This window comes from Peromyscus maniculatus, chromosome 4 (genome assembly GCF_049852395.1).
Source record: "Peromyscus maniculatus bairdii isolate BWxNUB_F1_BW_parent chromosome 4, HU_Pman_BW_mat_3.1, whole genome shotgun sequence".
Lineage (NCBI taxonomy): Eukaryota > Metazoa > Chordata > Mammalia > Rodentia > Cricetidae > Peromyscus > Peromyscus maniculatus.
Window position 1 is genome coordinate 122,286,070 of NC_134855.1, and position 21,925 is coordinate 122,307,994.

The 21,925-nt window shown below is 48.4% G+C and overlaps 1 long non-coding RNA gene across 2 annotated transcripts; it reads right to left on the reverse strand.

Annotated features, from left to right (window-relative positions):
* Positions 1-4,441: 4,441 nt before the first annotated feature.
* On the reverse strand, positions 4,442-21,111 carry LOC143273007 (uncharacterized). 2 transcript variants are annotated; one of them, XR_013050805.1, is made up of 5 exons: positions 20,056-21,111; positions 13,143-15,549; positions 11,205-11,413; positions 8,933-10,218; positions 4,442-8,507 (listed from the first exon to the last, which is right to left on the reverse strand). It is a non-coding gene; the product is annotated as an uncharacterized LOC143273007 (long non-coding RNA). The 2 variants fall into 2 exon arrangements; XR_013050804.1 differs by having other exon boundaries at positions 19,666-21,111.
* Positions 21,112-21,925: the final 814 nt, after the last annotated feature.

Here is a 21,925-nt window from a genome sequence, read left to right on the forward strand (position 1 = left end):
CCCTCGATTTCAGTTCTCTGAAGATACAAAGCATGTGTTTCACCCCCCACTTCCCCGTCAAACGGTGACCTTTAATTGACCATATGCCAGGCACAATGCCAGGCTCTGTACCTTTCAGAGGCAGTCAGTGGAACCTGCTTAGGGGCTTGGCTCTGAGCCCTTCTGAAGCCTGGCTTCACCCCCTGCCAGCTGGGTGGCCTTGGGAAAGTTACTTAACGTCTCTGAGTGCAGCTTTTCTCACCCACAGAATTGGAATAACCATGGTATCTGGCTCAGAAAGTCCCTGGGGGAAATTCAGTGAGTGAACACAGTTCAAACTCTTAAAACAACATCTTGATGCTATTAAATGCTCGTGGATATCAGCTATAACCTTCCAGACACCCTGAGAAAGGTAGATTTCTATTGTCCCCATTTTAGAGACAGAAAAACGAAGCTTTATTAAAGAGGTTAAATCCTTTCCTGAGCTAGCAAGTACTGGGGCTGAAGATTCCAGAACCTGTTTGCAGAGCTGCTGTGCTAACAGCCTGACTGGTCGGTTTGCAGCTTCTGGGAGCTCTATCAGCTCTGCGCTGCGGACAGCTGTCTGTCATCGACACGCCCTGTTCCGGCTCTCATGGAAATGCCACCTCAGCACCCCACCTTTGCAGAAAGGAGACTCAAGTGCGGCGGCGGCGACTCCCTGGAGCTGCCCCTCCACCTTCAGAGCGCCTGCGCTGAGCTCCCCCACTCTCTGAAAGGGCGGGTGGCCGCAGGTGGCTGGATGCTGAGCCTTCAGGCAAGACCTGGCTACCGGACGCGCTCTTAGGGTGTGCCGGATCCCTGGTAATGCAGCCGGACGTTCAAATCCGCGCCTGGTCATAGAACACCGGGCGTTGGGCTGGCAAGTTCGAGCTGGAGAAAAGCCCAAGGGAGGTCCGCTGGCCAGCTGTTGGCAACAGGCACAGGATGCCACGTCGCACGGGCGGCCTCCTGCTAGCCAGCCCCACTACTCCGTTTGTGAAAGCAGGCCTAGCTCGTGCCTGAGTGGGGACTGAGGGTGGTGAGGAGTGGCCTCCTCTTCTAGACACTCCTTGTCGCCCTGCAACGCCCCCGCCCCTTCCGGGGCTCCCCTTCTTACCTGCTGCACCCCTGTCCCTGTATCCCCCCCCTTGTGTACTCTTCTGTGTAAGCCTGCTTAAGCACGCACTGTCACAGTCCTGCGCCACAGATTGACACATTAGCACACACAGTCGATCACAGCCCCCATCCTTACCACGTTAGAGCCGATGACCATAAAACCCTTAGGTAGTAGAGTTCAGTATGTCTGAATCCCTCCTACACCGTCTGCCAGCAGTGATTTCCCCCAAGTAACATCACTGGTCCTCACTCTCCCCATCTGTGGGAAGTGTTATGAACACTATCCACCTTGCTGTTATTTTCAGGATGAGTAAAATGACCCAGGTAAACGGGCCTGGGATTAAATCAGGGCTGCATTGTTAGGTTAGGTACAAAACATGAGTCTAGATTTGAAGCCTTATTTCCCCAGGTGACTCAGGAGTGGCCGGGGAAGTCTGGGGGAGACATCTAGGGCTGAAGGGAGCTCCATAGAGCCCTGGAAGCGTGCAGCGTCTGACCAGAGATTGGAATGTAGGGCCCTGGACCAGACTGCAGCTTCTGAAACTGAGACACCTTCCTGGATGCTACACCCTAAGGGGCAGCCTAAGAAGATGAGGTCTTCTGTGTGCAAGAACAGCCAGGGCCTGAGTATACTGGGGAGCACGTGATATCTTCTAACCTGGAGGAGCACTCGGCCGGACATGCAGCATGCACAGCCCCAATAACTGCTGCACTTGGGGGTAGGGGGAGAGCACACACTGCTCGAGTTGCAACTAAGGGTATGCCTGGTGTTGGGTGTATCAGCACTTGGCACTCCTTCATGTGGAGCCTGGCATTTAAGACCACAGGACTTTGTAGCCATGGTTCCCATCCATCCAGCTTGCGATGCTCATGCCTGCTGTAGCATGGGAACCCAGGGATGCTGGGGAGTCCCGTGAATCACTAGCTTCTTATCTGCTGCTGTTGGTGCATCTAAGGCTTTGATTTAGAGTAGGGATGGGGACCCGTGAACTGGAACAGCCTCTCTGTCTCTCCTGCAGCCAGTAGTTTACGCTAGACATGTATTGAGCACTATTTGTATGTAGAAACTATAGAGAGACATTACTCCCACCCTGGCCATTACTCAGCCCCCTGGGAATAATGGAGCTCCTGTTCTAGTAATAGGAAGAAGCAGAAACAGGAATGGCCACCACACAACATGCTGAAAACACTGAAGTGACAGACTGAAAAATGCCACTGTGACAGAAGAGGACACAGGTCTGGGTGGGTGGGACAGTTAGGAAAACTTCTGGTCACACTCAGTTGCATTTGCTTCACAATTGGAGTAGGCAGAATTTCTCCCGTCCATCTAGCAGGCAAACAAGTTGAAGCATGGAGCTGAAGAGGTGGTTTAGCAGTTAAGGGCACAGAGAGCATGGTTCATGGTACCCATGTCAGGCAGCTCAGAACTGCCGGAAACTCCAGTTCCAGAGGACGCAAAGCTCTCCTCTGAGCTCTGCAGGCAGCTGCCATGGCATATGCACATATCCATGCCCCCCCCCCTTCCCCCGCGTGCACACACACACACTTAAAAACAAACAGTTTAAAACAAGCAACAACAGAAAAGAAGTTGAGGCACTGGAAGTGAGGGGCGTCTGTTTCTCCGTGAGCAGACTTCCCGTAAGCTGGCCCCAACACCCCGCCTCTCTCTCATTCCGTCTTCCAAACTCCACTGGAGATCGCTGGAAGACAAGAGAGAGGAGGAGCTGGGTCAGGCGGATCAGCAAAGCCAGGCAGCCACTGGCCTGCTTCAGCGTCTGGACTTTGTACACGTGGGCGAAGAGAGCTGACATAAGCGCCCTGCCCCCACATTGCCCCACCAGCCTCAAGGCTGGATTTTGTCCCTGCAATTCCCAGAACTGCCCCCAAAGAGGGCTCTTAACGACCAGGTGTGGTTTAGCATGTTATGATTTTAAAAAAGAGGACTGTTCAGAGTCAGAAGGGATGGTTCCGTCAGGCCCTCTGATCCTCCATGTCCTCATGTGTCAGTGGAGGACCATGAGAGTTTTAAGGGCACTGAATGCAGCAAGTTCTTTGCTAGCTAGGACTCACACGTAACAGACCATCAGATGAAACAAGCCACACTCTTGGCAGAAAATATATGGAAATGCAGGGTACAGGGCAGCGCTTCCTGGCTGAGGAGGAAGGCTCCGGGAAGATTTGGCTCCGATGCCACAGGGAAGCAGACAGCGGAGACAGAGACAGGAGCTCTCTGACTCAGCCCAAAAAAAAACTTTTTTTTTTTTTTTGTGGTAGACCTGTCTTGTCCATGGCTTTGATTTCTGTAGTTTGGTTACTGTCTATCACCTGTTACAGGATGAAAAGGACCAAGGAAAAAACACTCTGACTCTGACTTGACCCCAGGACCAGGGCTTGAAATCCCCCCAATCCTTGAGCTTGCACCAGAGTCAGGCCGCAGAGTCCCACCAATCCCTGTGTACAGAATCCCACCAATCCCTGAGGTCCCTGAACATGAAAACCCACCAATCCTTGAGCACAGAATTCCACCAGTCCCTTAGCATGAAATCCCACCAATCCTTGAGTTTACCCCAGAAATCAGGCTACAAAAACTCACCAATCCCAAGTCATCTTGGAAAGCCCCCCCAAAAGAAGCTCTATATAACTCACTCTGTAGAACAGGCTGGCCTCAAACTTGGAGATTCACCTGCCTTTGCCTCCTGAGTGCTTGGATTAAAGGTGTGTGCCATCATCTTCTGGCTCAAGGAACTCTTAAATAGAGACATTATGACCTTGCATAGGGCTAACATCAACTGTATGTAGAACTCATAGGTAGAGACCCAATGTTAGCATTATGCGAGGTCACAATGCCTACACTGTGTACCTCAGTTCATTTTCACGTGAAGACACTATTATCTCACAGCATCCCAGGAAAAATGGACAGCCATTCTACACGATAAGATATTCTGAGAGATGAGGGCTGGAGAGATGGATCTATGGATAAAATGGTTGCTATGTAGGTGGGAGGCCCAGAGTTCTAATTCCCAGCACCCACACATTTGCAAACCCAGACTAGGGAAACAGAGACAGGATCTCTGGGGCAAGCTGGCTAGCTAGACTCACCAGATTGGTAAGCGCCAGGTTCAGTGAGAAACCCTGCATCAACACATAAAGAGAAGAGCAATGGAAAAAGACACATTTACACCAACCTCTGGCCTCCACATGCACATATGTATGCAGGTACCCTCACAAATATAAACATGTATGCACATCCATGCCACATGCCCAAGAAAGATATTCTGAGAAACAGATGACATTCATGTAACTTTTATTATAGTTTATTGTGACAACTGTTCTGTTGGTATTACTATTATTAGTTTTATACTATGCCTAAATTATAAACTAAACTTTATCATAATTATGAATGCATGAGAAAATAGCATATGTAGGATTTGATAATTCTGTGATTTGAGGTATCCATTAGAGATCTTGGGATATTTTTCCCATGGATAAGGGAGGACCAGTGCACATTCCTGTGGATAAGGGTGGTGACGATGGGGGTGATGGTAAGTGGAAATAGTTAAGATTAATTTTGGGATGCCCTAGTGATTACACGCAATGCAGTGTTAGGCATGGTAGCCTGGGAAAGTAGGGAGATCCCCTAGATTTCTGTAGATGGATAAAGGCACTGTGCCATGTGCATGCAGGGAATATCATGTGGTTTCCAAAAGGAGAAGGCTGGAGAGATGTCACAGAGAGTAAAGGCTGAAGCCTGATGATCTGTGACCAATCCTCAGAAACCACATAAGAAGTAGATATGGGTTGTGCACCTGTGGTCCCGTCAGTACTACACAAGATGGGAAGCAGAGGCAGGAGGATGCTGTGATGGTTTGAATGAGCATGGCCCCATATCTTTATATGTCTGACTACTTTGTCCCAGTTGGTGGAACTGTTTGGGAAGGATTAGGAAGCATGGCCTTGTTGGAGGAGGTGTGTCACTGGGGGTAGATTTTGAGGTTTCAGAAGACCCCATGACTCCCAGTGTATGAGACATGAGCTCTCAGCCACCATACCTTTGCTCTGCCATCATGGACTTTAACCCTCTGAAACTGTAAACCAATTAAACACTTACTTTTAGAAACTGCCTTGATCATGGTGTTGTGTCACAGCAATAGAAAAGTAAGATGGATGGCCAGAAGCCCACAGGCCAGGTAGCCTTGAGTACTTACAGCAGCAGAAGCCAGAATGGCCCTGCTCAACAAGATGAAAGTTGAGAACCACATCTTGGAAGTTGTCCTCTAACCTCTGCACACACTCACACACACACACACACACACACACACACACACACACAACAAAGTGTTAAAAGGAGAGCCTGCCAGTTACAGCAATATAGTACTATGCTAAGGTACTGTCTCCCTTACACATGGAATCTGTCAAAACAGAGAGTAGAATGGTGCTGGCCAGAGACTAGGGAAGGAGGAAAATGAGGTGATAAGGTCAAAGGGCACAATGTCAGACATGCAGGATGAAAACTCCAGAGATACATGTGGGACCTTTCAATTAAGAATACTGTGCTATATACATGAAAGTCTGTTGGGGGGCAGATCTAACACCAAGTGCTTTTCTCACTAAACAAAAGGGGGGGAGTACAAGTAGGCGGGAGGAAAATTTGGAGATCATGAATAAATTTGTAACACTGAATGCTGATTATGCAAATATATGCTTATCTCTAGACACATCAAGTTGTATACATTAAATAGCAACAGAGTTTTATGTGTCAATCATACCTCAATAAAGTGTTTTTTTAAAAAAGATTTGCTCCACCAGGTGCAGTAGCACACACCTGGAATCCTAGCCCTTGAGAGGCTGAGTCATCAGGATTTTGAATTTAAAGCCAGTCAAGGGTCAGCATGTAGAAATACAATGAAATCCACATAGCTGTCAAAAACTTGGAAGCTTTCTATATGTCCTGGATTTTTGAGCTGCCTAAGACTAAATAGCAAGCTAAACACACACACACAGACACACACACACACACACACTATAAATACATGTGTATTATATAATAATGTATATTCACATAAAAACATACAAGTATATGGAGATATGTGAGTACAGATATAAATATGAATATACACATATATAAACACACAAAAACACTATAAAAGTGTTCACCAGGGCCAGAGAGATGGCTCAGGAATTAAAAGTACTGACTGCTCTTCCGGAGGATTCAGGTTTGATGCAGAGCACCTCCATGGCAGTTCATAACCGTCTGTAATTCCACGGCATCCGACACCCTTTTCTGGCCTCCACAGGCACTGCATGCACATGGTATGCAGACATACACAGAGGTAAAACAACCAAACATATAAAATAAAAAAATTAAAATGTTTGTAAAAGTGTTGTCTCCAAGCTGGATAGGACCTGAGAGCTTCCCCCCTCCCCAGGACCAGCTTTTATGGAACCAGAAGGCACCATGCAAGCTTCTGAAGGAGTAAAGCAAGTCCTACCCAGCTGACAGGAACTACACCAGCAGCAGGACACAACAACCCTAAGGGTGCGGTAGTGGTGCACATACCTTGGCGGTAACCAACAGCTCTCTAACTGGACTGAAGACCTGGTCAGGAAGAGGGAGACCATGCGTGGGCGTAGAAACCCAGCCAACCACCCAGAACCAGTGAAGTCACAGCTCTTGGAGGAGAACCTACAACTGCCACTCTACTAAACCAGCATCGTCCCTAACTAACACACTCTAAACATGTGTCCTTGTACCCACAGATAACGTAGTCCTCACCCCTCATCAAGGAAACTTCTCTCTGCAACAGACAGAGACCATTACAGAAAACCTCAACCAATCAAAATGCAGAGTTGCAGAGCCCAGTCCCAAGACATCTACAACACAACTCCTGCACCAAAGCCTAGAGAACATTCCAGAAGAGGGGGAGGAAAAATCGTCAGAGCTTGAGGAACAGGAAGTTGGCTGTGAGATTTATGTCCCAGGAATGTCAGAAACTACACCCATGAGGCCTCACCAACATGACCACTTAAACATGAGCCGAACAAGGATGGCAGGGGAAAGTCTGGGAGTCCTCAGTTCTGCACAAGGAACTACTTACCAACTAAGGAACGCTAAGATCAGGAGAAATAGTCTCCCCCAGAAAGAGCAAAGCAAGCGGTTATCCAATACCAAATGGTCATCTCTGTATTTATTATATATGCTATATATGGGTGTGTGTGTGTGTATATATATACATGTGTGTGTGTGTGTTTAGGAATTATATTTAGGAATATGCATACATTATATGTGTATATATTTAGGAATATATACTACATTAATTTTGTTTGTTTTTGGTTTGGTTTTGCTTTTCGAGACAGGGTTTCTCTGTGTAGCTTTGCACCTTTCCTGGATCTCGCTCTGTAGACCAGGCTGGCCTCAAACTCACAGAGATCCACCTGCCTCTGCCTCGTGAGTGCTGGGATTAAAGGAGTGCGCCACCACCACCCGGCTACATTAATATTTAATATTTCATTATTATATTTATATATATTCCAAATACACACACACACATATGAATGAAACAACAATTAAAGAAAAAGAGGCCATGAGTTTGAAAGAGAGTGGAGTCTGTCATATGGGAGGGTTCGAAGGGAGGAAAGAGAAATTTTAAAATTACATTATTATCTCAAAAGATTTTTAATTAATTTTTAAAGTATTTACCAGGACTGCAGAAAAGACTCCATGGTTAAGAGCACTGGCTGCTGGGTTCAATCAATTCCTAACACCTACATGGTGGCTCACAACCATCCCTCAGTCCAATTCCAGGTGATCTTTCACCTTCTTATTAACGCCATGGGTACCAGGCATGAATGCAGTGCACATACAAACACATAGGCCCAGCACTCATACACTTAAGTATATATATAAAAAAAATAGTATTTACCAAAAAGCTAATCAAGGTGATAGTACCATGGCAAATTTCTTTTAACCTTCTTCTTAGTATTTTTCTGTAATGCTTAAAAATTTCACAGTAAACATGTATAATTATAATGAAGCAATCGTTTTATTACATTTGCTTATCTTGTGTGTGTACATGTACATGAATGTGTGCCATAATGTATGTGTGGAGCTCAGAGGACACCTTGTGGGAGTTGATTCTCTCCTTCCACTATGTGGGTCCTGGGAATTGAACTCGAGTCATCAGGCTTGGCAGCAAGCGCCTTTGCCCACTGAGCCATCTCACTGGCCCATGAAACAATTATTTACAAAATAATTTGTTGTGGCTGGGGGAACAGCTCAGTCAATGCAACGTCTGCCATGCAAGCATGAAGACCTGAGTTCAAATCCCCAGGGACAGAGAGGTGACTAAGGCTCTGATGGGTTGTGGCCCTGCCTCTCCTGCCCTCATCCTCACCTGTGGTAGTATTCTAATTGTACTGAAATGTGATTTTGATTGTATGTTAATAAATAAAGTTGCCCGGGGGTCAGAGCTATTAGAGCCATAGACAGAGCGTGGCGGTGGTGGCACACACCTTTAATCCCATAGATCTCTGTGTGTTCAGGGGTACAGCCAGCATTGGAGACATATGCCTTTAAGACCTAGAGGGCTGTACATACAGACAGTGACGAGGCAGTCACGTGTTTGGGTTTACAACCAATGAGAAGGCAGAATGACTTTGAAACGACTGACACACAAGGAAATAGCTCTCTTTCAGGAAGCTGGGACACAGCAGGAGGAAGGGTGAGATTTTAGCTCTGAGCTCTGACCTCTTGGCTTTCTCTTTTACATTGTTTCTGTGTTTCTTATTTAATAAGACGGTTGGTTACATCAACACTCACCCCTGAAGCGGGATTACCTACACATTTATGGAGTCCAATGCAAACCAAAAGCAAGAGTGCAGTCAGAATTTCAAATCAGGTATGGTAACTCATGAGGCTGAGGCAGAGGTATGGCAGGTTCAAAGTCAGCCTGGGCAGCTTATTAAGACCCTGTCTCCAAACACAGTTTTGAAAAGGGCTGGAAAAGGCTCGCTGGTAGAACACTTGCCTGGCACACACGAGACCTGAAGTTCAATCTCTGGCTCTTCAAGAAAAAAACAATCGAAATGACAGCAGCAGGTTGTGGGGCACTTCTGAGCATGGTACCCTTTGTGACCCCCACCAACAGTGGGCCTGGCAGCTTGCCGGGACCCAGCTGAACCAAGTAGAGAGGATTTCCACCAGAAACATGGCTAGGGGTGGAGGAAGGAAAATCAGTCAAGGAGGAGTGAATCCTGGCCTTGGGAGGTCAGGGCCTGAGTGAGGTACAGCTCCCTTTAGCCCCCAGGAATCCCGGCAGAGACGCTACAGTATGTGTGGTTTTGCATTTGAAACCTTGGCTCCAGAGATATTTAAAGCCCAGAAGACTCTGAGGGTCATGGGTGCTAGACAGCTTTAGTTAGCAAAGGTGCAAGTCAGGAGACCTTCGTTCAGGCCAGGCCACTGGGTCTGGAGCTGGTGTCTGTTTGCTGCATGGGATTTCCAGGCTCATCCAAAGGAATCTTCTCCTAAGACATGCATACATGCATACACGCACATACACAGAGGGGCGGGGAGGGGGAGGGACCCATGCCTTACCCTCACATCTCTGACAGGACCATCATATTACCTCCGACATGCCACCCAAAAGCTGGCCCACAGGAACCTGCCCCTAGGCCTCCCGCCCCCATGCCTCCTGGATCCTGGGCACCACAAAGAGTGTCTGTGTTGCAGTCCAGCAGACGCTGAGGCTGCAGACTGCCTACACCTCCCGTAGGCCACAGGGCACAAAGGCTGGTCTGTGTGGCCTGCCTGATGAGCCCACTGGATCCCTTCCTCCACCAGGCACAGGGATAAAGTCATCGGAGTTTCCCAGGAGGCTGCCCGGGCCGCTGAGGAGACAAGGAGATGCCTAGCTTAAAGATCCAATATGGTCCTCCAGGACTCCAGCGGACTAGCAATCTGCGGCTTTCCTGCAGGGATGGGGCAGCTACCAGTCTCTCTGAAGTCTCCTCTTGGTCCAGTCGGGTAGCTGAAAGGCTCCATCACACTCTCCCCTAATCAGAGTCTTCCCACACTCAATTCGGGTACCACAGTTGGCTCCCACTCTGCAGAAAAAGGCCAAAGTCGTCCATTAAGTCCTTTTTCCTTCCTCTTCTTCATACTTGCATCTCAGCCTCACTCGTCTTTATTTCCCCAACACTAGGATTGAAACTTGCACCCAGAGCCTTACAAATGCTAAACAGGCACCCTACATTTGAGCTATATCCCCAGCCCTCTTTTTAGTTTTCATTTTGAGGTAGAATCTCTAAGTTGCCCAGACAGAACTTGAACTTTCTATTCTCCTGTCTCAACCTCTTTCATGGCTGGGATGATGAGCCTGGACCACGACCCCCCCCCCCATCTGCTTTTGAACTCTCTGGAGAGACTGGGACCCACCGGAGTCAGACCTCCCGACTGCACTCACACCTGCATTTCCCTCCATCTCCCCAACCCCCTCCACTGCCGGGAATGTTCCTTCAGCACACTTTCTTGAGTGCCTTCTGTGTGCTAGGCTCAGTTTTGTCTCTGCAGTTTTACAATGCCTGGCATCCATGCTAAACAGGGCCCCAGGGGCATCTGTCTCCATAGCAATGGCTCCTGTGCTGGGCCAGGAGTGGATGCAAATTGTGTGCCCTCATGAGCACAGCAGGTGCCCAGTGTGCGGTTCTCCGTTAGGAAGACTGTTTCTCTAGTAGGTGCCTGGGTGCAGCTATCCATAGGCCTGCCCAGCCCCGAGTTCTCCACGGAGCTCGCCTGTGCTTTGGTGGACAGTCACCAAAGGAGCTCAGCTCCCGGGGCCACACTGCAGGCATTGCTTCACAAGGCCCCCTCAGCCCGCACTCAGAAGAGCCCACACGTGACCGGAACTCAAGGGAGACTGGAGAAAACCTCACTGATGAAGATCTGGATCCAATAGATAAATCCCGCAGCATCCCCTTCTCTCCTTCCTCAGAAGGGCTGTTCTGGTGTATCCACTCTGGCTCCTTGGATGACCCCAGCAATGTGAAGGAGCCCCATTGTCCACACTGGCACCCAGCATTGACATACTCACCATTGGCTTCTCCTCTCCCTCCTTCCATTCCCTTCCTCGCATGTGGAAATCAAGAAAGTGCTGGTCCTGGAGTCTGCTTTGGGCCAGAACACCATTCCATATCTTCTGCCTGGCCTGGCTCTCGTCCATGACTTCCTTCGGCAAATGGATGTCATGTGCCTGTTACATGCTGGGCACTGTAAACCTTTTCAGGACTCCAATCATTCTCACTTTGTGGGGGGAAAGAAAAGGAAGAATAATTTGTACAAGGCAAGGAGTGTGAGGAAAGGCCAGGGAGGAAGGAGACATGGCTGATAGACACTATGTCATCAATTCCAGGGGACAGAGCCAAAGCACTGCCCCTTTTTGTCGGCTCTGAGGCATGGCTCTAGATACTTGCTGGCTTTTCCAGAAAGCTGCTATTCACCCACCCCATTCCCACCATCCTGCACACATAGACGGCTCAGGACCCAAGTGGGGATGCAATGGCCTAGATCCCATCTATAGAGACAACGGTAGGAGATGAGGTGCAGACGTATTTCCCCACTTCTTCCTCCCTCACCACAGGTCTGGTAGAGGTTCCGTGCAGTGACCTCTGTGGGCTGCCTCTCTGACCAGTCACTGGCAACTCATCCTGTGGCCCTTCAGAAAGAGGGCCTCAACACTCTTGGGTCCCTGGACTCAACCCACTCAGGTGGGAGCAGCCCTTCCGTGAAGACAGGCTTTGTAGTAATGCATACTGAGTTGTTACTCGTCTCCTGACATGGTCCACACTGGCGGCAGCCTGACGGATCCCCAGCAAGTGCCTGCCCCTCACCCCATGGGAGTCAAGTGCAACTGTTCAGTATTTGGTCCAGACAACCTCATGTCATCTCTGCTTAGTTTTCACATCTGGAAAATGGGAGTGATGGCCCTGGGCTGAGCATCCTGGGACCTTCACATAGCCCAGAGAAGAGAGGGGTCGTCAAAAGACGCTGACAAGAGCGAGGGCTAGAGGCGTGTGGCGTTCATTGCTGGTTCTTTTTCCCCACATGTCCGCTTCCTTCCCCTTATCCCTTCTCCACTATACCTCTCACATGGGCTTAATACGGCTCACCCCAGCCCACGGGTTTCTACATGCTAAATAAATACAGACCATTCACTTTCCACAAAATCGGGCTTATGTTTGCCCTGCAGCCAGCTTTTATTGTCCTCTGTCCCTATAAGAGAATACTCAAGCCTGGATAATTTATACCCAACAGACAGTTAACTCATGATTCTGAAGGGTAGGGAGCCCGAGCATGTGATGTCTAACAAGAATCCTTAAAACTTCTGCATCAACCTGCGGCAGAAGGCGGGGAGGGAAAGGAAGCCTGAGAACAAGTCTGGGCTGAACTCAGTTTTACAACTCACTCTCGATTCAAAAGCCCCACCCCCAGGATAACTAGTTAAGCCAGGAGGGCAGAGGTCTCGGCTCCCAACACAGACACTTTGGAACTTAAGTTTCAAATGTGTGACTTTAGCAGACACGTTCCAGCTCTCCTCATCATGGACACATCTGCCTGAGCAGTTGACATCCCTCCACTCTGACAACCCCATGGCATTCCACTGGATGCTCTACAGTGTGTCTTTTGTTGACTCGTCCCTTAAGCCAGGATGTCGCCTTAGTAACTGTCACTGGAATTTGGAGCATAAGTCATTTCCCGGGAGCCTTCTCCCAGGCTCCCTTGGGAAGCAGGAAAGGTACTGTCCTGCACTTTTGATCTGGTGTTTTGCTGTTTGTTGTTGTTGTTTGAGACAAGGTCTCACTGTGTAACCTTGGCCAACCTGGACTCACTATGTAGATCAGGCTGGCCTCAAACTCACAGCGATGTTCCTGCCTCTGAGGTCTGCACCAACGCATCCTGCCAATCTGGCTATTTGAAGTTCACAGCAGTAAATAAAATAACAGATCATTTATCTCCTCCCCATATGCCTCACCTTCCTCTTCCCTTCCTCCTCTCCGGATAAGTTTGAATGTATTCTGAGCAGTCTGCGATGTTCCCCTCGGGGAAAAAACCATCCTCAGTTAGTCCCACTGACAAGACTTCTAAAACTCAGCTGGTTCTTACGCTGAAGGAAGGCACAAAGCCAGTCTGTCCCCTGCCCCAGAGGCCAGCTCTGGGCTTTCACGCTCAAATAGCAGCAATTCCAATGCAGCTTCAAGTTTTCCTTGGGGCTTTCAAAAGAAGAAAAGAATACCACAGAGAGTGAAAAGATGCCGCCGTACGAAACGAGCCTTTGAATACTGAATGGACCAGTGTCCCTGGAAATGCAAAGAGCACACTCACCTGGGCAGTCTGAAGAGTCTAACAGAGATGGTATACAAAGATGCTGGTCAGAGACAGTACATGGTATTGCTCATCCCAGGGCCAGCAACGTCAGGGGACCACTCCCAAAGGTGAGGTGGCAACTTCTGGAACTCAGAGATGGTGGCAGCCCAGAGAAAGCCCCAGCCAGAAACTGTGGCCTGAGGCAGGAAATGGACCCAACAAACAGGGACCCAGAAAGGGAGAGATTATGGGGACTCTCTCTCCCTGCCCTCCAGATACTATCACAAAGGAGAGGCTAGAACAGCTTCTTAGGGACCCACTGATGCAGGCTTTAGAATCGAACATCCCAAGACACTAAGCTGAATAGATGGGGGACCAGGCAAATCCCATAGGGGAGCAAATGGGATGTCTCTGGCACAGACGCTCTGGAAGTTCAGATTCCAATTCGAAATTACCAGGTTAGTGGAATTGGGGAGTAACAGTCTGCACAAGTATATGATTGCTATTCTTTTACAAATATTGTCAACTATTTTCCTTTCAAGGGCAAAGTTCTCCCTGCAATTGAAATTTGATTTTAATTATGGAATTTTTCCATTTACACATTGCTGTTCCTCAGACATTCAAGTAAATAAAAGCAGGGAGCAAATTGGGGTTTGGAAGATTTCCTACAACCCTGCAATGTCCTCGCTGATTCCATAAAGGAGGGAAGAAGACAGTTCCCCAAAATGATTGCTGGAAGAGGAAGCATCCACAGAAATGCCAGCCAGCTCTTGCACAAAGACTACCTTGCAAAGGTCACACCCTACGTAAGTGGCTAAGCTCGGTCAGAATAGCGGCCTGTGCTCAGCTGGGCAGCTGTCAACACAGATACTCCAGGTGGCCTTGAAGGGCGAACTCTGATCCTTAAGCTTCAGATCAACAGAGGCCTCCCCACAAAAGCCCTTTCTTCATATTCCCATCAGGAATCCCCAGATCTACGTAATGTATCTGCAGAGGCAAAGAGCTGGGCTAGTGTCTTCCAGCTAAGGTTCTGAGAAATGGGCTTTCTCCCCTCTCTGTTCTGGCTGTTAGACATCATTGCAGAATTAAATCTTCACTCATAACATATGACAACAATAAAGCCAGCCCCTGGGCCGGGAGCTCGGCTCAAGCCCAAGAACAAAGTCCATCCTCATCCTCCCAGCTGACAGACAAGTGTCTGGACTCACATATAGTTCTTGAGATATGACGTCACTCTGCTGGCCCTGAGATGTCGAGGAGGAGCTGTGGTAATAGACAAAGCTGTCACGAGCCACATTCAAACCTTTCCATAATTCCTTCCCCCACTGCCAGCATCTAGATGGAGACCTTTCACAGACTTGGAAGACAGATCAGGAAAGTCCCACCTCGAACTGAGCAAGGGCAAACTTCATGAAGGTCAGAAGCCAGGTTTTAAAGACGGTGCTCCTAACAACTGACCTTTTCAGACAGATCCCGGAGACATTCCTCTCTTGGCACAGTGTCAGGGACCTCGGAGAGGGGAGGGAATGCCGGACCTGGTGGTGTGCATTTTCACCTCTTCTGAGCACCTCCTGGGCCCTCTGGAAACACCTATTGTTTCCTGACTGGCGGCTGTGGACTTGCTGGTTCCTTTACGTCATAATTCCTCAACGGAGGCCATTGTCTTCTGCCACAGCCTCCACAGTTCTTGTCTTGCTCTGTGACAGTGTAACAGGATCCAGCAGTGTCCAAAGGAGGCCTCTACTCCCTGGCATCGGAGGCAGAAGCTGCATGAGCAGAATGGAGGAAAGGCTCTCCATCCGGGAACTGGAGTGGCCTGACTAGAGCAGATTCATCCTGGTCTTCCAGCCACACAACACCCCCTTCTGCTGCTCTTGAGACAGCTAGCCTTCACCAGTACACCCTACCCTCTGGGGGCTGGACCCCCAGAAGTTCCCTCCGATGTTGAGCGCTCAACCGTATAATCTGGTGTGGGAATGGTAAAATGTGGCATGGTCATCAAAGACACAGTGGCTTCTGCCTCAGTCTCTTGGATCACTCCCTTGAGAGTGCTGGCAACCATTCTGTCGAGAGGTCTAGGAGCAAAAAATGGAGAGGATGACATCAGTGTAATGGGCCCAAAATCAGCGTGTCTGATGGAGGTTCCAGGGGAGAACCTTTGTCTCTTCCAATGGCGTCTGGCATTCCCTGGCTCATGGCCACCTCTCTCCAAGGACTGTACCTTCTAATCTCTCTGCCTTATTATCACATCATTTTCTCCTGTGTGAGGTGTTTCAGGTTCCCATGACTCTCTCCTACAAAGACACTTATAACTGGTAGCTGAGGCCTTTCTTGGAAATCCAAAATAATTCTTTTGGCTCACAATCCTTAAACACATCTCTAGAAACATTTTTTTTTTTTTCAGCATTGGAGATGGACCTCAGAATCCCACACAGGGCAGGCAAGTACTCTCTCCCCGAGATGCTCACACAATCCTTTTACTTTTTCTGTTGAGAGAAAGTCTCACTAAGTTGCCCAGGCTAGCCTAGACAACACACATGTGGAAGTTGGAGGACAACACGGAGGAGACAGTCCTCTCCTACTGCAACGTGCCTTCCAATGGTCACCAGGGTTGGCAAAGGCAAGAAGCACCTTTACCGCTCAGCCACCTCGCCAGCCCCACTGGGCTTGTTTCTAATTCTCCCAAACATGCTGAACGGTGCTGCTCTGAGCCCTCCAAGTCCTGTCAAAGCTGCTGAGTCTACATTTTGGGGTCACTTGGGGCCTTATCACTCTGGACTTAAACATGGGATCCTGATAAATCAATCTTCCTCGGGTTTTTCGCTATTTTCAGCTCACAGGTCTAACACAAACGACTAGACTTTCTTATTTGTCTTCAGCAGAGGCAAAAATGGAGTCTACGATTAGGATTTCTCAAATCCTACTGACTAGGCTTGTGTCCTGGCCCTGAGGCCCACAAAAAATATCCTGTCCCATACGCTTTTCTGCAGTGTGGTATCTGGGCTCCTGCCTGTGGTACAGGGCCAGCCTGCTCTATCGCTGTGGACCAGTGGTGAAGCAGAGCTCCGAGGTGGCAAGAGCCTGCTCAGAGAGGCCAATCCAACAGCACACAGAGCGAGACAGGAGGGGTAAAGGGCAAGAGATGCACCTGAGAACCCGGGCCCAAGGGCCTGCTCCTCCAACTAGGCCCCCCATCTTGAATGTTCTACCACTACAAGAGCTTGTGCACGCATCTCATATTGAAACCATAACATGATTAATTTCCCCATCTCTCCTGTATCCAGAGAGCCTAAAAGTACCTTTTTTTTTTTTTAACTAGAATGTGGTAGAGGTGACCCTGTGCCATCCCAGAAAAATCCTTTAGCAGACTCCTGTCCTGCCTCTCGCCCTTGAACTCCTTGTTTGTTCTGGACATCAGCACAGCAGAGTCTGCAGATGCCTCTATAAAATTCCATCCAGCCAAACCCAGTCAACCTACAGAAGCAGGGGTGATAAATGAAGCCACCTGTGCCCACCAGAAGGCATACAAGGAATCCAATGCCTTCTGGTGACTTCCACAAGTACCGTGCACTCATGTGGTACACATTCATACATTTAGCGATAGATCTCAGAAGAGCCACCTGGGAACTCCAGAACCCGAAGGAAGTGGCAGGCCTTGAGTTCCCGACAGAAAAGACCATGATGAAGACTCGGTGCTTGGAGTGAATTTGGGTGGTGAGACCAGGAAGTACACAGGAGGGGTGGAGATGTGAGAGACAGAAGAAGGCACCAATGGGAAGGAAGGGTTCATGACTAGAATACCACTAGGGACCTCCTTCGGGGAGAGGGCAAAACACATCTCAAAACTGTCTCAATAAACTTCGGTAGTCACCCTGGAAAACAGTAATAGAAGTTGCTGAAATTTTCTGAAGAGAATACTATACATAAGCCAAACCTCACACGTCTAGATCGCCGTGATTTGAACACATTTCCTCCAAATTTCAGGTAAAGCCGATGTGATTAAGAGGTGGAGGAGACTCGAGGAGGTGAGAGATCTTAAGGCTTCCCCGTGGGTGGGCTTGCGGACCTTCTCAGAGACGCGTGCAGCAACCTTTAGCCACCTTGCCCTTCTGCTTGCCTCCTCAGCATGAGGACACAGTGCCCCTCCTCCCAGAGGACACTGAGAAAGCCCTCACGAGGCACCCAACGCTGAGCCTCAGTCTTGAATTTCCCAGCCTCCAGATTATGGGAAATGAATTTCTGTTGTTTAAAATTACCCAGTCCAGGAACTGGGGAGATTGCTCAGTGGTTAAAAGCACTTGCTGCTCTTCAGAGGACCTAGGTTCAGTTCCCAGCACCCATATGACAACTCATAAATGCCTGGTCCAAGGAATCCAATGCCTTCTGGTGACTTCCACAAGTACCGTGCATTCATGTGGTACACATTCATACATGCATAAAAAGCACCCATACAAATAAATAAATAAATAAATAAATAAATATTTGAGGTTTTTGTTTTTTTGAGACAGGGTCTCATTGTGTATCTCTGCTTGTCCTGGAACTTGCTATGTAGACTAGGCTGACCTTGAACTCACAGAGATCTGCCTGTCTTTGTCTCCTGAGTGCTGGGATTAAAGGCATGCGCCACCATACCTGATATATATTTTTTTAATTAAAAAAAAAAAAAAAACTTTAAAAAAATTTTCTAGTCCAAGATTTTTGTTTTGTTTTGTTTTTTTGAGACAGGATTTCTCTGTGTAGCTTTGCACCTTTCCTGAAACTCACTCTGTAGCCCAGGCTGGCCTTGAACTCATAGAGATCCACCTGCCTCTGCCTCCCAAGTGCTGGGATTAAAGGCATGCGCCACCACCGCCTGGCACTAGTCCAAGATTTTATGTTGTAGCTGCCCAAAGAAACTAAGAAAGAAAGGTATATTCCAAATGACTCTTGAAAAGATATTTGCATGTTCATGTTTATTACGGCGTTAGCCACAGCAGCCGACAGGTAAAAGGAAACTAAATATCCACCCACAGGTGAACAGTAAAGGCGGTCAATATAAAAACACTGGAAGATATTTAGCCGTGAATAGAATGAAGTTCAACCAAGGCGTAGCAGCACACACCTATAATCCCAGCACTCAGGCAGCAGGGGCAAGAGGACCATGAGTTCAAAGCCAGGCTTGGCACCACAGTGAGATCCAAGCCGGACTGGATTACATAGTAAAATCCTCTCTGGAAACAAAAAGAAGAAAAGGAAAATCCAGATATATTCTATAACATGGAGGGGACTTCAGGACATTATGCTAAATGTCAGTCACCAAAGAACAAGACTGTATGAGGCTATTTCTACAAAGTTCCTAGAACAGTTGAATATACAGCGACAGAAAGTAGGATGTGGTCACCAGGGCCTGGGCCAGAGGAAACGAGGAGCTGTGTAGTTTCAGTTTTGCAAAGTGACACGTTCTAGAGATCTGTCACATGTGGTGCATATAGTTAAGAGTGGAGTGTACACTCAGCAGGGTAAAGGCTGTGAACTCAGTGTTTTATGCCTTTGTTTGTCTGGTGCTGGGGATCGAACTCAGGTCCTCACATATGCTAGCCAAGTGCTCTACCCCTAAGCTACATCCGCAGCCTGAAAGTTCAATGTTTTGCCACAATTGAAAAATAAAATAGTTGGGATGGAAGAGATGGCTCAGCGGTTAAGAGCACTGACTGCTCTTCCAGAGGACCCGGGTTCAATTCCCAGCATCCACATGGCAGCTCACAACTGTCTATAAGTCCAGATCCAGGGGATCTGACATCTTCACACCAATGCACATAAAATACATTTCAATAAGTAAATAAAATAGTCTTGGTCGGGCATGGTGATGCACACGAGGCAGAAGGATTTCTATGAGTTGGAAGGCAGCCTTCTCTAGATGGTGAGTTCCAGAACAGCCAGAGATAGATAGTGAAACCATGTCTGAAAACGCTGAAATAATAATAATAGTAATAATAGTCTTATTAAGGAGCATACAAACCCATCATCTGCATCCCTCACTGTCTTGGAGTCCTACACTCAAAAGGCCCAGTGAACACACACACATGCCATGCATGCACAAATACCCCACAGAGATACACAAAGCCATGGGCACATAGAGGCAGGGTCAGAGGTCACCACCAGGTGGCTGAAGACATGGGCAAGGCACAAACTATATCTGCCATCCCATTTACCTTCTGTTTCCTCATCTGTCTGCCAGAGACGAGTATAATCCTCGAATGGAAGATTTGCCAGGGCTGTTTCGAAGATATCACGCAGTGTGTGCACAGTTAAATATGCTGAAAGATGCTGGAAGAGGCCACCGTTTCCCACCCCATTAGGCCCTGTTCCAGAGAACTGCTTCCCAACTTCCCCGACCACTCTGCCCTGGGGTCTCCCACCCTAGGGTGAACTGGACCCCAAAAGTCAGGCAGACCTGCTCTGGGTATCCTGATTCTCCCATAGTTGCTATAGTTGCCCGTACTCAGCCCTGCAGGCCCAACCAAGGATGTCCCCAGGCCTCTCCCTGGGGCTGCACAGACTTGGAGGACAGCAACTTAACAAAACCTGCTCCTGGACCCCACCTGTCCCCTCCAGCTCTGTCCTCAAGGAGGGTTCTTCCTGGCCTGGCCTTAGCCTGCATGCCATTCCGTCTGAACCAGAAGTACATGCCGGGTCTGCAGGTCACTTCCCTCTTCTCAGTATCTTTAAAAATCAGCACACTCCCCGGTGACAGTGGCGCACGCCTTTAATCCCAGCACTCGGGAGGCAGAGCCAGGCGGATCTCTGTGAGTTGGAGGCCAGGCCAGCCTGATCTGCAGAGTGAGATCCAAGACAGGCACCAAAACTACACAGAGAAACCCTGTCTCGAAAAACGGAAAAAAAAAAAAAAAAAAAAAAATCAGCACACTCCCCTCAGCTCCAGACCCGCGGAAGCAGTTGGAGAGGTCCACAAACAGGCAACAGCAGCTCTGGGTTCTCTGAGGTGTCCAGCCCCTTGGCCCTCCCAGTTCACAGACGCAGCCCTGTCGGAAACACGAGCCGCCCTCGGGTTAGCCTCTGCGAGCATGGCGTCACTGTTCTCCGGGAAGACGTGGCTTTTCCTCATTCTTTCCCACTTCCAGAGCAGTTTGGAAAAGGCTTTTCTGGATGCTGGGAAGGCGTGTGCCCACAAGATGAACAGGGCTTCAGGGGCTGCAGGCCTCCACAGCTATTTTCTTCTTTATTCCTTTTGTATTTTCCACAGTGGGCACCTTCTGTGTTTTCTTTTTAAGTGTCAGAGAAACAAATGAGAGTTTTTTAAGTACGCAATTTAAAAGCTCGCTCTGTTGCCTTCAGCACTTTCCCCGGCCTCTGCTCATTCTGGGCTCCAGTGTTAGCCGTTATTCTCGTGCAGCTCTCTCGGCTCCCAGTCAGTCCTCTGCCTTCAGCCCTTTCCTCTGTCCCTGGAAAGTCTGAGCGAATTGCAGTGGTTAGTTAGTGTGAACTAAGCCAGGCTCCTAGATGCTTGTAGACTTTTCCTTCTTACCCAGAATATTTATCATCAGATTTTTATCCTCCCAGATCTGGTGACTGATCTCCTGATCATAGGAGAACAGGAAATTACTTTCCTAGTATTGTCAGCAGGCGTACAACCCGAGGCCAATCACGAAGAAACGTCAGTCGGACTCTAAGGGACACGATGCAAGATCACTGCCTGCGTTTGTCTCCAATGTCAATGTCATGGAAGACCTGCTTGGACTGGAGGACCAGAAACAGGACAGCTGAGTGTAGCAGAGGACTGGGATGTTGTTTCTGCCATAAAGGACATTACTGAGACCGTTGGTGACATCTAATCACAATTAGATAATTGTGTCAACTCACGTCAGTTGCCTGACCCTGGAAACTGTACTGTGGCTATGTCTAGAACGACACTTTCTCTCTAGGAACTACACACTGACGCTTTGGGATGGGGGGTGGGGGGGTCGTCAAGGACGTCATAACTGTAACTTATTCTTACTCGATTTAGGAAAAGTATATGCATACACAAACAGATACACAGGAGAAGAAATAAAACAGCCAGACGAATGTGGTAAAAATGTTCCTATCTGGGAACTCTGGGTGAACAGTAGGGACAATTTTTGTCCTATTCTTGTGTTTTTCTGTGAGGCTCTTTGATCTTGAACCGTGTGTTAATGTAGATAACCCAAAGATTGACTCCTAATTGACCCCTGACTAATCTGTTTGCTTTTTTGACCTCAAACAGGCTAGCTGTTTTGTTTTATTTTGTTTGAGGCAGGGTCTTATTATGTAGCCCAGGCTGGCCTCAAACTTGTTATCCTCCTGCCTCAGCTTTCCTGGTGCCAGGATTACAGATTGCATCACCATGTCCAGACTATAATGAGTTCCCGAAGTCATGATTACTATCCCCAGTTTACAAACGAGGAGACTCAGGCTCATTTACTACGGTCACAG